At 34.3% G+C, this 18,653-nt stretch overlaps 1 protein-coding gene across 3 annotated transcripts in view; it reads right to left on the bottom strand.

The window, feature by feature from the left end:
- Positions 1 to 13,553, bottom strand: part of Zbtb20 (zinc finger and BTB domain containing 20) — a 733,810-nt gene extending 720,257 nt beyond the window's left edge. For all 3 annotated transcript variants that reach the window (XM_038344647.1, XM_038344639.1, XM_038344649.1), the window contains exon 1: positions 13,406 to 13,553. The gene's annotated coding sequence lies outside the window, so the exon portion shown is untranslated. The remainder of the gene's footprint in view (positions 1 to 13,405) is intronic.
- Positions 13,554 to 18,653: the final 5,100 nt, after the last annotated feature.

Genomic DNA, 18,653 nt, shown 5'->3' with positions numbered 1-18,653 from the left:
CGCGATTCCGGCAAGGGACTAGAGGTTAAAATAGAAAGAAACACACAGACAGAGAGACAGCGACACGGATCATCCTTGAATTCCCCCAAGAATGCCCCCTTTATTATGTTCAGGGGCAGATTATATAGAGATAGCCACGCCCCAGCCAAACCCACCAGAAACCACTCTCCTGCCATCAGGAACTCCTGAAGGTCTCGTGCTCAGAGCAGCTGTAGGCACTCAGATCAGGGGATTACAAGAAATTCAGGATCTGGGATCTCACTACTCCCAACACACTATAACAGTGAGAAGTTGACTAATAGATCCATCCTTAACAGGTAAGACTAGAACCAAGAAGAAATTTTCCCACAATATTTAAGCAGACGAGATATCTGAGGTAGTTTGATTGTTTCTACCCTAAATCCATATAACAATATCAAATTAATAGGAAATTCTACTCTAGGTTTGCTTCAAAATCCTGTCATCACCCATGATTAGGAAGCTGCTTTTTAAACCTTATAATATGTGGCCATCACATTTTCCATATTTAGATCTCTGCCATGTACACAGAATCTACTTATTCAACAACATGTTAGTTTCTGGCTCTACGATTATTACATATATGATCCAAATAAAAGAGAAGCACATGTTTAAAAGGATGCACACTGCCCTTTTACAGATGAGCTTGCTATCAATACCCTTAGTGCTCCATATGTATCTGCAACCAACCTCTAAGCCTGGGACTATCACCATAACAATGTTTAGATAGTACAGCAATAGGAGAAACAGAGGAAAGGAAGGAGGTGCAGAGATTTAACATCTCTTGACCAACAGAGGAACTAGGCTGAGCGATTTTCTCGCTAAACAGAAACTGCTGTGTATAACTGTAACTAGTAATTTTACCTATTTTAGCTTCTCTTTCATAATCTGTAAAGCAACAAATCTGTGAAGCATTTTCAGATACCAATTGCTTCCCACATCCCTATACTGGCTAGAATCTTTGACATTTTCTTCATTCTGAGCCAAAACCTCACCGCCATGCTATCAGTAGTACCCTACCCACCTCAAGTTTTCTGACTCCTGTGTGTTTGCAAAGAAATAAAATTAGATGTCTAAATTAAACATACCCACTGGGCAAGACATGCTTTGGTTTAAGGAATGGGAAGGAGTGAGTTCTGCTAAAGTGCTTATTTGGCCCCAAAAGGGTCATTGTTCGTACACTACCTCCCACTACTAGCTCCTCTGGAATTTTCCTCAGAAAAATGGAGAACTGTTTTAGGATAGACACAGCCTTTAAGCTGGTCTCAAATCAAAATAAAGTTAGGATATTCAAAGACCCTACATGATTCTCCCTGTGGAGCTTAAATAAATCACTGACAAATTTTTCCAAATCATGCTCTGTTGCTAAATTTGACTTTCTACAAAATCAGGTTTTAATATTTATATTTGAAAAAATTAGTAGGTAAACTTGTTAATTTTAAGATCTCACCCTTGTTCTTCCCTAGATGATACTTTAGAAGAATGGCATTTGAGAAAAGGCCACTCTTAGAAATTCAAAGGTAATGCAACTCAACAAAACTTTGAAAGTCTTCTAAAGAAAAGATTACATTCCCCTACTTAGTATTTCTGTGACTCTTTATATACATAAATACGCAAAATTTTAATATACAAATTAGGTTGTCATTAAAATTTTCTCAAATTATACAAGTATCTTAATTTATAAAATTATGGTTAAACACAGATGATATACACCAGAGTTTCTTTACACTGTGACTATTCTAACACATGCAAAGTATTATTAAGTCTATAAAAATGAATAAACACTACGTTTAGCAATTTATACAAAGGTAAGTGTGAAATATACAAGTTTGTATGTCACACTGTGCATTCTGGCTGTCACTTATTCAGAGACTTTCTTTTTCAAACAGGAACATTTGGAATGTTCCATGGTCAGATACTTTAACTGTATAGAGCTGTTAATACACTGGTTCTATTAACACATTGTATTTTAAAGATAAATTAGTTATTTTAAGGCTAACAATAACAGCTATACTATAGATTTTGTGTGTATCTTAGCTTATTATATTGGGAAAGATTTAAATTTTCATTCAAATAATGTACCATTAAAGAAATTTAACACTAAAAAAAAATAAACAAAAGGCTGTTCATTTCAACTGGTTTCCCTATAGTATTACATTGTAATTCAAACTTTACAGATTAAAGAAAGAAATTTCTGAACTCATTCAATGTGGCAAGATGGTATGTTGCCTATAAAGGAAACAAACATACACTCTACAAAGTTTATTAGCATTTGGTGACTTGTGTTTGACAAATGGAGGTATAACCTAATTCTGGGAAGTAACTGTAAAGTCATCAATGATATATTATGAGCACTAACTTTGCTACCAACAATACATTGAACCAGTATTTAAACTAAGTTCTGCCACTTATTAGATACGCAATCGTGTGTGAGTCACTTAACAATTACAAGTCTATCTTTCCTACTCTATTAGGAAACACTTCATAATGAAGGTATAGGGGTTACAGAGCCTATAGGCAAGGCTATTTAAGAACTCAATAATTACAACTAGTAGAACTAAGTAGGCTCCTTTTGACTACTGGCACTTTATTTCTACCTCTAGCCAGAAATCATTTTCAATGGAAAAATAAAAATTTAATTAATATACTTTTTGGCCTCCCAAAATTAGACACTAACACTTACCATAATGGGAATTTGATAAAGATTCATGGATTTGGGAAAAATGATGTGATATGGTGGAAAGAACACTGACTCTGAATCTTAACTTTGACATATTCAGCTGTCAACAAACTTTGCAATGCATTCTATACAGAGTCTTTTATCTGAAGCATAGGCAGAATATCACTGTAGGTTTTTTAATCGTTGCCTACACAGACTTGTAGGTAAAGACTAGGTTAAGCAATCTGTGTGAAAAAAAGTAAGTATTGCCCTTCTTCCTTAATTTTTAGACTATAAGGCAAAACTACATGTTTCATACATGGAAGTACTGACTCTAGTCTTCTACATGCAAAATATGCCTGCGTTTAGTTAAAGAATCATAAATTTGATGCAACCATAAACATACTGTTAACATCATACCTTTAAAAGAAGCAGTCATTCTCAAGGTTTGTAACAAAAAAATGACGGAGTAGCTTTGGTGTATATATATATATATATATATATATATATATATATATATATATATATACACCATATATATGGGTGTATATATGGAGTGGCTTTTATATATAATATATTTTATATATATTATATATTATATATATATATGTTATATATATAATATATATATATCCAAATACTGCTTAATGGGATCTGAGAACAAGGTCTAGAAATCTAGAGAAACCACATTTGCTGAAAGTGATGCACACATGGCTATATGCAGAAGACATAAAACTCAACTGACCTTTTCCTAAAGTGTTTGGAACAGCTACAATGAAGGATCCCCAAATTCTACTCAACAATTAATTATTGGAACTGGAGCTTAAGAAGCTGAATTTTTTTTCTTCTGTTTTTTTTTTTTGTTTTTTTTTTTTTTTTTTTGTTGGTTGGTTGGATTTTGTTGTTTTTGTTTAAGACAGGGTTTCTTTGTATAGCTTTGGTGCCTGACCTGGAACTAGCTCTTGCTGGCCTTGAACTCATAGAGATACACCTGCTTCTGCCTCTCAAATGCTGGGATTAAAGACGTGCTCCACCACCACCAACGAGAAGCTAAATTTTAAGAAAGGCCTTAGGGCAATTATTATGCACACTGATACTTAAAAACCTATGAACTATAGCATAATAATGCAATACCGAAAACATTTTCCATAGTAATTGGTTCCATAGTAATTTTTAAAAATTAGCTTAAATACTTAATAAATAACATGATCAAAAATAACTTGTGAATGATAGGTTTAAAAAGTTATTTAAGGAAATAATCTTATCTTAAATATAAAAATTATTAGTTATTAAAATTAAATATAGAAAATTTCAAGAACATTTTTAAAGCGTCTGCTGCCTCAGAGAAGCAACCCGGCTAAGAAATACCACAAATTTTAAAGTTCTTAAGTGTGTGTTTTGCTTTGACTTAGATTTTATTATCTAGCCCTTCTTTGATTACAGCAGTAATGGCAGTGACTATCACTAGTATCTTTACACTCCTTTTACTGCTTACAAAAACTTTATAGCATGAACTCATTTAACTCTCACAACAATCTTATGAGGGGTTAGAGGAAAGGCAGAATCTACTATTACTTTTTTAAAAAATTATAAAGTCAAATATAAGAAATTAAGCAAATTATCCAATCATAAGTTTGTTTGTATTTTCAGAGATATTTGGACTGAGAACCCAAGTGTAAAATTCATACAAAAACATGTGAAATTTAAAACTTAACAATGACTTTTAAATATTATAAATAAAACATAAAAATAATGCATAGGTTACAAGTAGTCTATAATTCTATAGCAACATGTTTATCTTGCTCTTTAAATTTATTCTACTTGGGGCTGGAGAGATGGCTCAGAGGTTACCTGAGTTCAATTCCCAGCAACCACATGGTGGTCCACAACCATCTGTAATGAGGTCTGGTGCCCTCTTCTGGCCTGCAGTCATACACACAGACAGAATATTGTATACATAATAAATAAATAAATTTTTAAAAAAATAAATTGACTTAAAAATTTATTCTACTTGACTTACTTTATAACTAATGCACAGAAAGACGGTGGTAGCCCAATCAACCAAACTAAATATTTAATAAAAAGCAAAACCTTGGAATATCACTCAGTTATAATTGCCTTGTTCATATCAAATGTAACCCCTATAAGAGTTTTCTCTTTTAAATTATGAGATAACAAACAGTATTTTCAACTTTTAGCTTAAGTATTAATCCAAAAACTAAGACCCCAGAGGTACAATGATAATGCAAAGGTAAGACCAGGCCAGCCAATAAAATCATCACTGATTTTATGTTCTGGAAACTGACATAGGAGGGTCAATCTCATCGACATTAGCACAGTAAGTCAGTGGTGAAGCTAGAATTAGAAACTGAGTGTTGACTCCACATTCAACTACAACACACAGTCCGGAGTAGTTTTCCCAAGCAAAAAAATAAAAGGTCATTTTAATATCAAAAGGAAGTAACGTTATAAAGAATTTGTTTGAAAAGGAGGTAAGACAAAAGGTGTTTTTCCAAAAAAGAAAATCATTTAAAACTTAGGGAGTAGTGTGTGTGTGTGTGTGTGTGTGTGTGTGTGAGAGAGAGAGAGAGAGAGAGAGAGAGAGAGAGACAGAGACAGAGACAGAGACAGAGAAAGATATGCATATGTCATAAACTAACCAGTGTAAGTATTCATGTGGATCTTAAGTAACTAACTGACAATTCTGTATGCCATAAAAATGACAGTTAATACATAAGCCTCAATCTCCAACTCAGGGCTTATACTCCATATATGCTTAGAAACAACGGCAATCCAATGTGAAGAGTAGTATTAAAAGTGGCGCATATAAAAGTTCCCATCAGAATTCAAAGGAGAAAATATCTCACTGTCCAGTATGCTGAATTTCAGTTTTACAAGTGGTAAGAACTAAGTGAAAATCTCTTATGCATTATCTTCTTCATTTCTAATTCTCAGCACATCCCTCTCTGCACTCAGCATTTTAAAAGAATTTTTAATATACACTAGTATGAGGGAGGGGAAACACACAGATACTAACATTTCCTTAAGAATGCCTGAATGTGGGACCCTTTTCCTCCTATTGGGCTGCCATGTCCAGACTTGAAATAAGGGTGTGTGCCCAGTCTTACTGTATTTGTTAGGCCATGTTCCGTGGATGTCCCTAGGAGACCTGTACTTTTTGTTTTTGTTTGGCTTTGTTGTTGTTTGCTTTTTTTATTGTTTAGTTTTGAAGGGAAACAGGAGAAGTTGATGTGGGGAAGGGGGAAGGTGCATGGAGGGACTGGGGAAAGTAGAGGGAGGGGAAACCGGTTGGGATGCAATGTATGAGAGAAGAATAAAGGTTTTTTTTAAAAAAAAAAAAAAAAAAGAAAGAAAGAAAGAAAGAAAGAAAAGAAAAGAACTCTCAAGCATACTAAAACACTTTACAAGGATTTTTGTATCAATGCAAAAGCTAAGCTTACAATACTTTGCAAAATTTTTGTGAATGTCCAGCTCTTTCCTTTTCACTGACTCATGCATTAGTTACTCTCACAGCAACGGGGACACAAGGTGGCACTGTCGTGCTGACATTCATTTCAGGGCCCTTTCTAAATGGACAAATTTGAAAGAGGCAAAGGCTCTATTGTGGCAGCTAAAACCAGAGTTGTAATACTGGCCAGCCTCCTGTGTCTGTCAGCATTTACAGGGGCCTAAAGAAGAGCAAATCATTTTGAATTTCACGAAAATCACATCAAGCTTTTATAGAAGACAACATACTCTCTGATGGCGTTTCCAAAATGTCATGTCTGAGTACAGAAAAATGTCCAAAGGCATACAGTTCGGCTTTACCAATAGAAACTCATGACTGAGCTGTTTACCACGGACAAACTGTGGACACGGACCGTCTCTCCATCTAGTGGCCAGTGGGAAGGAGTGGAGCCATAGAAGCCATGTTGCACTTCATTTAGTTAAAAATTGTCTTTTATCAAACCACCCACAGACTATTAAGTCCTTTAGCCTGACAAAAAACACTTTTGGTTTATTGCAGTCACTGAATCATTAAAGAAGATCAATAATATATTGTGACACTTACTTACCCCGATAACCACCACCTTAAAATTAAAGTGCTATGCTCTCTGAGACCACACAGGCTTCTTTTATTCTTTCTTCGTTACCAACTCAAATCTCCTCCATACACTTTTAACTTATAAACAGAAAATATGAACAGATAGACTTAAAGACATAGCTACCTAAAAAAATTAGAGAAATATTTACTCTGTTTTACTTTCAAAGAAACTTCAAAACAGAAATTATGTCCTCTTTAAAATCAGTCAGGATCAGAAACAAGGCCTCCAGATTCAGCCACTTTAAATCTTCTTTTTTGCATTAATTAATACCACCTGATTATTGAGCAAAAGCTTTTTGTAGGAAACTGTAGAGTTTCTCTCAACATACCAAGAAAATATCAGTTCCAAATTCTTGTTCATATGTTTCAAGCTCACTCAGTAGAATGAAACTATTGTAAGACCTCGATTATCTTCTTGCTGGTGGGTATAATGAGAATATGAGAGTATAATTTTTATTAAAACTAAAGAATTATTCATATCTATTCAATATTTACAAAGAAAACCACCAAACGGGCTGGATACAAGGTAGTATGAGCTATTAAAAATTGGTTTCATAAAGCTATTATGGAAAACAAAACCTGAACCCATTTTGTGGTCCGCAAAGTTTAGAGGGTGTTTTGTTGTTCTTTTATATAAAATCCTTTGACTTTAAGAGGAAGCACACACAAACTTACGAGATCAGTTCCCTCAACTTCATTCAGCTCATGGTACTGCTTCAGCACAGGCTTGGAAAAGGCTTTGTTAGGAAGACTTCTTACAAAAACAAATGAATCTGTTCACCAATATAAAAATCTGCTCACAACTCAAAACCCAAGGATTAAAGGGCAAAAAGAAGCATGGCACTGAGAGTACTGCAATGTGAGATGTTTTGACTTCTTCTATGACCTTGTTTTGGTGGCACCATTGGAATCTGTCCTGGGATAAATGGAATATTTACATCTATCTGCTTGAGAAGGACAAAAACAAAAGCTGCAGGGATGGGTCAAATGGTTTTTACCAAAATTGGACACAGAGTTCTTTTCTTCCACCCACTCCATCCACCAGCAGTATTACCTATATTATCTCAATTTATCTTCATTTACTTTTAATCACACCTATTTCTCTCCCTTGTAGGGATAAAATAAGGGAATAAAGTTCACTGCTGATGTAAGAATCCAGAAAATGTTACAAGTATTGTATGTAGTTCTTTTTATCCTGTCTAAAACCATGGTAGTAAGACTATACAACCAGGAATATAAAGACAGTAAGAAGTATGTACAGGAAAGGAGTGTATTTACTGAATCAAGAGGAAATTTAGTGTGTCCAATATTTAAAAAGAAAACAAACTAACAACGAATAGTGTAAAGCAGCCCAGCCCTTCCAACAGTATTTGCCTAACTTTTAATTAGCCAACAAAAGAAAGGATGTCTAGAAAAGTGTTTTTATTTAAAATGACAGTCATACAGTTTTCATTCATGTATACAGGAACCAAAAAGTTATATAAAGTGAATAAATATTCTGCTAGCTTTTTGTTTATTTACTAAATGCTAAGGTGGCATGCCTACACCAATTGAAACACTCCTTTAATTCTTGTCAATTACATTTAATTTGCTTGGAAGTTCAAACTCCAAAACGAATCCACAACAAGAAGTCACAATTGGATTGTAAATTTACAGGATATATTTAAAGGAGAACTAAAACAAAAGCATATGATAATCTAATAAAAAGAGAAAACTAAACCTTCTAACTGTTAAAATTTATGTAACAAATTTAATGGTTTCAAAAAAGGTTCACAGTGAGTTTAAGGGCAAAATAATACTATATGTAATTTATATTTGTTACCATTTGTACCTTTATGGTTTCAATTTATTGAGCATTGTTTTAGCCTTCAAAAACTCCAATTCTACTATATATAAATGTATTTTCAATATAACTCTTGACATTAGTAGTTTAATATAAGAATGTTTCAAATAAATTTTTGATATTTAATTGTATAACATGAAATATGAACACTAAATTCATCATCATATCTGGAGACAGAGAAGTCTTCAATACCAAAGTTACTTCTAATATCAAAAAGGCAAACAGGATATAATAGTCAGCATCCTTACAGTCAGCTTCAAATGAAAGCATAGATATTCAGAAATAATTAGAATATGTTTGGTTTCCATCTGACAACTGTATGAACTGATCAACTGTCCTTGCTCCTTCTCTTCATTTTCTAACTTGGAAGTCAGTAACTAAGTTTGTCTGAGTTAAAGTGCTTACATAAGAGTTTCATTGCCTAACAGAACTACAAAACACCCGCCTGGAGTTTCAGTTGAGTGTCAAGATTCCAAAAAGGCAAAAGTTCCATGTCCTCAAGATGATTACTTTCAAGTGAACTGCAGAATCACCAAAGAGCTTGATCCTGGAGTAGAAGAGAGGCTATGAAACCAAAGTCAAAGATAATTTTCCCTCAGCTGAGTGCACAACCAGTAGGACACCTGACCATGACAGTATTACTGTAGGAAGAGGCAGAGTCACAGAAAAGTCCCACTTCTGATAAGCTCCTACATGCTGCTTTGAACACACCTGTTGTAGTAGCTTCCACACGCATGACACTAAAAACAGGTAGGTGGCACTATTTCTTCTCACACCATCAGAAATTCGCCTCTACTACTGTTTCTAAAATAGCTCAAAAATATTCTTGGTACATTAAATAAATACAATTCATATCAATATTGGTATATAAATATTTATGTAACAGGACAACAGAAGTCATACATTTTCTATAATTTGTAGAATATGCATGTAGTCTTTAGATTTTCAGTCACAAATGAAAAGTGGCTTGTTAATTAAGTGATTACATAAAATAGCAAAATGTCTTATATAAAATGAAAAAAATTAAAGGCCTCAAAATCTAAGCAAAGAACAGATTGCTTAATTATAACTGTGGCACTGGCACATGAATACATAGGCACACAGAAAAACTAGGTAAGGAACTCTGCAAGTTGATGGAGTCACAAGCCAACCAAAACTAAGTATGAACAAAAAAATCATAAGGAAACCTGCTACTATGTAAGCTAATTTAAAATTATTTTTTAAATTATTTTTAAGTGGGGGGCACTTGCATATACACTTTACACAACTGACAGTGTGGACAGTATGTAAGATAACCTGTTTCTTTGTGATAAGCAATTTCTAAAACTTGCTTGTAATTTATAAAGTCAATAAGTGAAACTATTTAGATTTTTTTCTCTTCAATACTACGTGACTTAAACTAGCTTAGCTCCTTACCAGTCAAAAAAGTTGAAATGGGCTTTTTTAATAGAAATTAAAACAAAAACAAACAAAAAACAAATGAACAAAAAATGTAACTTGTATATTTTTAAGTAGCTCCAAGGTAGGGCAGCTCCAATGCCCATTATCAACAGCTACTCTCAAGAGGTCACCCTTGCAGCTGAAGAAGGCTGGACTTGTAGCATTCAAAGAATGTCAACAGCAGACCTCCCTTTGCCAGAAAAGATTACAATGAGCACAGGAGCCAGATGCTGCCTCCACGCACCTTGCCAACCTCGGAGCAACACGTTGCTCAGGGCCTGAATTTGACTTTCTATGAGACAGCATAACCAGCCACTACTCAGGGTTGGGTAAGTCCATGAACACATCCACCAATAATTTCTATATTTATAGAAAGCCAGAACATGTGTAGATAATCACACAATTGGTTATTTATATAGTGCCAGATTTTATGAATACAGGAATTTGTTAATTAGCACGAGGACTAATCATTAAAATTCAAAAATAGATAAATAAACAGGAATGCCATTTATTTGTTAACGTTTCAGGGAGAAAGTATGCAGCTGCTTCCCTCTGACGAATACAGGCTTCTGCAGAAAAAAATATGAAGAAAAAGTATCTGCGATTTTTGAGACCCTATTGAGTATGATGCAGGAAATCACAGTCTTTCTATTAAAAATAATCTGATTCGTCCCTCAGTTAAAAAAATTAAAAAGTTTAAACTGGCATGTGCTTAGCATTTGAATCATACTGTTTGGCATTCCACTGTCTGGGTGCTTTTCAAAGACCAAAGCTGATTTTCATCGGATAGGAGTTAAAAAGCACACACTCGTCACTCAATACCAAATTGTTTTAGCTACAGGGCATGGCAAAGCATGAAATAACTGCTTTAGAGCACTTCCTCATGTGGGTGTGTTAGATAACTGTCTGCTCCAACATAAAATGAAACACAATGTGACCTGACAGTGTCAGGCTTTGGGACCTAAACAGGAATGAGCCCACCAAAGCCAGCAAGCCTGGTTAATGAATTTTTCTGGCACTCTATAGCCCTCCTGTGACGCAAGGCTTTCAGCTTTCCAAATCCCTGTGCAGCAGAGGGTACTGGCCTTAAGTTTACTTATGCACATTTTACAATGTCCTGCAGTATTTAGATTGTGACAGTTCCTCCCAGAAAAGGGCAAGATTATTTTTCATACTAAAAATATTTTCAATTTACTGAAGGCCAACCAAGAATTATAATGCAAAAGAAAACACACTCTAAAAATTAAAACCACTACAGAAATGACTAAAATTTTCCTTTTCCATTTTCTTTTGAGAGTTGCTGCATTTGGTGTTTACTTGTGGGTAATGTAAAAACACAATGTGAAATATTTAGATTATATCAGCAATGGAATTGTGATTCTTTGATCCATATAAATATGAATTATGTACATAAATATACAGTAATATTCCCATAAATATGCATGAACATTAAAGCAATTGATCAAAAGATATGTGAAAGATTTCTTTTGTTTAAAAGAGCTTCTCAGATAATTCTCAGTGATAATACCAAAAATAACAGGTGCATGGGACAGACACACTTCTGACCTTTTTGTTTTAAATCAAATTTTTGGATCAGCCTAAACTGGGAAAAATTCTCATCAAAACCCCAATTATCATGCACAATGTTAACACATACTTCCTACAGACTCCCCCTAAACTTCCTTGGACCCTGGAAGAAAACAGCCTCTGGAAGGACTGACTGAATGCACTTCAGGTTTATACTGCTCCTGGTCAAAGCTGCCCTTTCCAGCTGAAAAGACAGTGGAGAAAAAGAACTAAATTAAAAAGTCTCAGTATAAATTTTTTAAAAGAAGAGGTAAAAAAAAGTCTTTTAGTAGCAAAAGTTCACTACCCTTCCATAATAATGGGTTTTTAATAAACATTTTACTAGGTTTGAACCTTGAGAATGTGTTGAGGAGTCTGCTCTTGTGTCCCAGGTGGGTTAAGAATATTGCTTTATGGACTTCTTTGTGTTGTCAGAGAGGCCTAATGGAATTAACAGGGGAAAGTCTGCCACTTATAGTAAATAAATAATGTATTACAAAAAGGTGATTGTTATTATCAAAGATCTCCACAGATCAGCATCCATTTCCTATTACCGCTCGCCTATTTTCTGAAAACATTTATGTATCTCTCAGTCTGACTTAATTTTTATCAGATGAATAAAAGTTTTACTTTCGTACAAACGCAAATAAAAGTCTATTTTAAAGTATTCTTCAAATGGATCTTATCTAACTACTCCTTGAAATTTTGAAAAACACTTTTCTAGAAAACTCCTCAACAATGAAAGCTAGTTTAAAATATAACTTTCTTTTCCACCATGAGAAAAAGAAAAGAAAAAGAATCCCTCAAATACAAATTTTCAATACAAGTACATTTTTATAGTCTCAAAATTGTTAAGGGAATACTTACAGTTGTTGCACAAAATGGCCTGATACACTCCATAGCGTCTACTTTGTTTAAAAAAAAAAAGGCCAGCCCCCAATACTCCCTCCTCAAGCATAAATAAACAAACCAAAAGAAAACTGTCCCAGGATAAAAAACTGCTTGTTAAGAAAGTATATATTCTTACTAACGACAGTAGTATCAATATAAATGCAACAATCCATCTCTAAAATAAAGTTAGAAAAGAGCCCCAATTCCTTTGAAGATATAGCCCCCTGTTGCATTAATTCTACGTATATAACAGCAAAAATAGTTACTTGATTCTTGCACACCTTAAAGGACTACCCCTCACCTTATGTCCAATGTCATCAAACAAGCATGCTGGTATAAAGTATGCAACCTGCTTCAAGGATTTAAACTGTAAATATGGACTTTAAACTTCAATGTAAAACAAAGAACAAGAGTCTCACTTTGGTAGTAATCACACTGGCACTGCAGCTAAAACTCACTGGCAAATAACTAACAAAAACCAGTTAGCAATAAATAAGGACAACATGATATATAGACAGACAGATGGAATTGCATAAACAGACAAGAAAAGCAGAGAAAACATACGGAGGAGTTTGTTTTAAAAGAGTGAAAGATTCTGATTTACTTGGTACTTTAGTAAGAAAAATAGGCTTGTTTGTAATTATTTTTTAAACTAATAAAACTGAATCACAAGGTCACACCCTTAAATAATTAGGAAAATTAGTAAAGGGTAGGCCTCCTATAGATGTTCCAAATTTTAAGCTAGCATTAGCTCTGTCAAATTTAAATACAGAAATTAAAATTCAAGCAAAGAAAGCATAAAAGCACTGTGGACTAAATAAGATGATGAATACAGGGGGACTGAGGAGGCAGGGTTGTTTTTATGAAAGTTGTCTGCCCCTACCTTCTTCCCCAGCGCTGAGTTTCTCTTCTCATAATCGGTGTCTCCCTGGAAGTACAGTGTGAGTGGTAATGACTGCCTGCCTCCCTAATGAGTCCATTTTCCTGCTCTTGATGTTGTGTATATACACACACTGCAACCTACCTTACAAACCACAGAGACGGGAAGAGAGAGAGAGAGAGAGAGAGAGAGCAAGAGAGAGGGAGGGGAAGGGGGCAGAGAGAGAAAGAGAAAGACAGAGACAGAGCAAGCAAGCCAGTGAGAAAGAGGAGAGAGAGAAAGAAAAACAGAAAGAAACAGAGAGAGAGAGAGGCACAGACAAAGCCCTCCTACCAGACAGCAGACAGCCCTCCTTCCCCTATCCAGCAAAATGCAACTCGTCTAATGCAGCAACAGGTTCAGTATTTCAGACTAACAGAGTGAAAAAGGTACATTCTCTATAGCATTGCTGCTTGCAAATAAACAGTTTAAGAGCAGCTGGCTCCACCTTCTTTATTTATGCTCCATTATGAGGAATGTATTGTTTCAGCTCTGGCACAACAGTACGTGTGTAATTATCATAAATACATTTTTGCATATTAGCAGGAAATAGGGAATTGCATAGCTTATTTGTGCAATTTTTCAAATTTATTTTTTTAATGTGAGAAAAATGTCAACAAATCTGCTCTGACAAAAGCCTAGTAATGATTTTAAAGTCAGAGCAGTCTTAAAGGAGACTGTAAAAAACAGACTTCATACAATAGGAAAACTGATCTCAGACAAAACTGATAACTGCAAAGAAGAAATCACTGTTCTGTAAATAAACCAAGACCATACACAAAATTGAAGACAAGAACAGAATTAAGTTCAATTAACTTGCTAATAGGCTAGTGCCCGAGAAGAATGCAGACTGGTTTCTTGTTTGAAGCATCCAGCTATACAAACACCACAATGTAATGCAGTCTGTATGAACAGGTGCAATGCATACAACACACAGTATACCAGGGAAACAAACCCACTGGGAGTTACCACTCAAGCAGGACAAAGTTCCATATAATATGGATCTAAAACTATGGTAAATAACCTTTTATCTTTTATTAGAAATAAAAACTAAAACTGGTGCTTTTAAATAAATCTTCCTTGAAAGAAAAAAAAAGGAAATTCTTTACCCTGTATCTTTAACCAAATTTACACACACACTAGCTCCAGGAAAACAGTGCTAACTATATTACTGGTCCCACCATGTACATCCCACACCCTTTGCCAAATCCCAGATGCCTTTTCCAAAATGGTAATGTATTTTCAGTCGTAGAATGACCAACATCACAAAACAGGACTGGTTGCAAGTCATTCTTATTATCCCTTATTTTTTGAAACAACTGCTGTTACAGTATGCCATACCTGATTACCGTATCTGTGCAGACAACCATCTTCCTTAATACTGTTCTATATCATTTGACTATATCATTTGCATGCATTTAAAAAAACATTAAAAAGAGTAAATCTTTCTAAAGGAATTCACACAAGAAATGAAAGGTAAGAGAATGCATCTTATTTCAACATTAGATTTGGTACCAATGATGTTACATATACTAAGTGTAAAACCACTCTTTTATGTGGCTTAGTTTATACTGTGCTTAAAACTTCAAAGCGGATTTCATTACATAACAAAAACAATCTTGCTGAGCTGGGTAGGGTATATGTAGATCAGTTGCCAGAGTGCTTGCCTGCATACACAGAGGCCTGGGTTCAATCCCAGCACTTCCTAAAACTGGGCATAGTGTTTTAGGTTTATAATCCCACATTTAGAGGAGGTGGAAAAGATGAAGCACAAGTTAATGGTCACCCTTAGAAGCCTAACAAGTTCAAAGTCATCCAATATATTAGTACACATCTTGCCCCTTGCTGCTCTACCTGGTAATTCCATGTTTATTGTAAAGCTATAATATAATCATCACAGTGTGGCTTTGGCTATATAAATAAATACATCAATGGATTTTAAAAGGAGGCCAGAAACAGATCCACATAAACTTACGTCAACTGATCTTTAACAAAATTTAAAAAGGAACAAAAGCAGTTTTTCAACACATAGTGCAGGAACAACACAACATTAAAAAAAGTGTCATAAACACAAACCATAAATGCTTTGAAAAATATTTGTAAAATGCAAAACCTGAAGACTCCAAAACTATAAGAAGAAATTTTTGAGTAAAATACTAATGGTATGATACAAGTAAAGAATTAGTAAACTAAACTTCATTTTTCCTCTGTGAAGGATACAGAAGAGAAAGTGGTAATACCTGCCATGAAAAGCTAGGAAATATTTGCAGAAGACAAATTTTGTGATAGACAATTATCTAAAATATGAAATAATGTCTAAACTCAATGGGAAATCAAGCAATGAAATTAAAAATTGGGCAAAGAGCTTTAACACACACCTCAAGGACATATCACCACACACTCATTAGAATAGCCAAAACCCAAAACACTGATACCAGTGCTGGTGGGGATGGGAGCAACCAGAACTCTCTCACTAATGTCAAACGTAGAAAATACTGCAACTACTTGACAGTTACTGACAAATCTATTTTCAAAATCAATATTGCTCTAAGAGAGATATAGTCACAGTTCCCTAAACTTGCAAAAAACCAAGATGTCCTTTATTTTATGACTGGACAGTCTGTGATATATCAAGACAACAGAATGTTTTCCAGTGCTAAAAAGAACAAAGCCATGCAAAGATATGGAGGAAATTTAAATTCTTATTACCAAGTGAAAGAAGCTAATGTGAAAAGGTTACAATTTACATGATTCCCACTGTATGACATACTAGAAAAGACAAATTGTAAATGATAATGAAAAAAAGCAATGATGCCAGGGGTTATGGTGAAGAGGGGATGAATAAATGAAACACAGAGGACTTTTAAGGATTTAAAATTATTCTCAATGCGATGTAAAAGTGACCAGATAGATGTGACAATACTTTTGTTCAAACCCACAGAATGTACAACATCAAGGATGATAAATGTACAGACTGCATTTTGAGTGATAATAATTGGACAAAGTGAATCATTATATCAAATGCAGCACTCTAATAAAGACCATGATTGACAAGGAGAGGATACTAAGGTAGGCACGAGGCAAGATAGAAATCTCTTATCTTCCCTTTAATTTCCTACAAGCCTAAGAGTCCTTTAAAAACAATAAAAACTATTAGGAACAGAGAGATGGCTCAGCAGTTAAGAGTGTGTACCGCTCTTGTAGAGGACCAGAATTCAGTCCCCAGCACCCACATCAGAAAGCTCAAACCTGCTTATTAACTCTAGCTCTAGAGAGATCCTATGCCTCTGGCCTTTCCACCAGAGCCCACATGCAATTATGCCACACACATATATATACATGATTAAAAATAAGAAGAAAGTCTATTATACTTATCAAGTTTAAAAATTATTGTTTCTGGAGCAGACATAATTATTCAGTTCATAAAGACACTCAAAAGCACAAGTTTGAAAAACCAACTTCAATTATTAGAACCCAGGGTAAGAGAATCAACTCCCAAAAGTTGTTCTCTGATTTCCAAACATATGCTGTCATACACACAATAGCATTACACACACACACACACAAACATGCATACACACTAATAACAACTAAAACAAAAATATTGTTTTCAGGACACAGAATTACTGCTAATTTTTGCATATCTTGAAAAGTCATGTAACTGTACAGTTTAGGTTTCTTTATATAATGAAAATTAAATTTAAGGGAAATAATTGGATTGGAAATCCTAGCAATTATCATGATAGCCCATACTTAAGTGCTAACTATGTATAAGGAAATGTTCTAAGTCATTTTCATTTATTAACTCATTAAATCTTAATAATGACCCTATGAGGTAAGAACTGTTTTTAGACCATATTTTCAAGATAAAGAAACACAAGATTAAATAATCACCTGAAATCACACAATTTAGTGGTAATAGGATTTGAGCCTATTTGGTTTAGATCTCATGGTTTAATTCCTGTACTTCAGTGTTCCCAAATATTTTGTGATTGCTAATGTCTCACCCAGCCATAAAGCACATTGATTGTGGGTTCAATGCATCATGCCTTGCTTATCAATACAACACAGTAAATTTTTCAATATCTGGAGTTCTCAAGTTCTCAATATATCTGGCTTATGGGTATAGCAACTATAAAATATATTCTGTCCAGTATTCCTGAATATTGTATAATGATGGATCCGTAGTAGATAAAGTGCTTGCACACATGTGAGACTCTGAGCTCAAATCTCCAGAACCCAAGCCAATTTTGTAATCCCAGTGTTCCTAAGGTAGGATGACAGGTGGGGATAGAAGAATTCCCTAGAAGTTCACAAGCCAGCTAGCCTCATATATACAGCAGCAAATAAGGCCCTGCCTCAAACAAAATGGAAGACTGAAGTAGAAGACCAACGCCCAAGATTATCCTCTGAGTGACATACTTTGCAATCAGCAAGCATGAAAGCATGTGTGTACATGCATTCACACACACACCCCATACATGTGTGTATATATATATATATATATATATATATATATACACACACACACATACATCATACACCAAAAAAGATTTTTTAAAGTTGTGTAGTCTAAACATCATATACTTAATATAGTGCTACAAGTATTTAATGGATTAAATAAATACATACAGTACAATAAAACAACTCCAATATTCTGTAGTCTAAGGGAACAGAAATGTAAGGTTCGATTGTAAGAAATCTGAAGAAAACAATGAATAAATAAAAGTCTGAGATTTTATAAAATCTCTTTCAACTGTGAATTTTTCAGATATATTCTAAATTTTTATACTGTGACTCACTCTTAAATAAATTACTTACCCTTGTTCTGATCCTTATGCATTGATGTAACATATTGTCTACATACTATGTACTGGAGATGAAAAGATTTTAAAATATGACACACTATTCTTGCCCTTGAAAACTTCACAGAACAATAGGGAATGGGCATGTAAACAATCTAGTTAACACAAATAACATTAGCTAAATGTGGTATTTTATATAATAGTACCTTAAACCCCTCAATAAGCTAAACACAAGCCTCTAAAAATCTAAATTTAAAATAAAGCTTATGAAAGCATATGAGTACATACATAAAGAGAAGAGGTAGAGTCTGAGATTACAATTAGTTTGTTTACATACAATGTGATCTATACATATAGCTTATTTATTTCTCAGAATGTCTAGTGAATTCTCTAAGGAACAGTATATG

This window comes from Arvicola amphibius, chromosome 10 (assembly GCF_903992535.2).
Source record: "Arvicola amphibius chromosome 10, mArvAmp1.2, whole genome shotgun sequence".
Taxonomy (NCBI): Eukaryota; Metazoa; Chordata; class Mammalia; order Rodentia; family Cricetidae; genus Arvicola; species Arvicola amphibius.
Note: the sequence above shows the minus strand (reverse complement) of the source record. Positions and strands in the feature narration are given on the sequence as shown.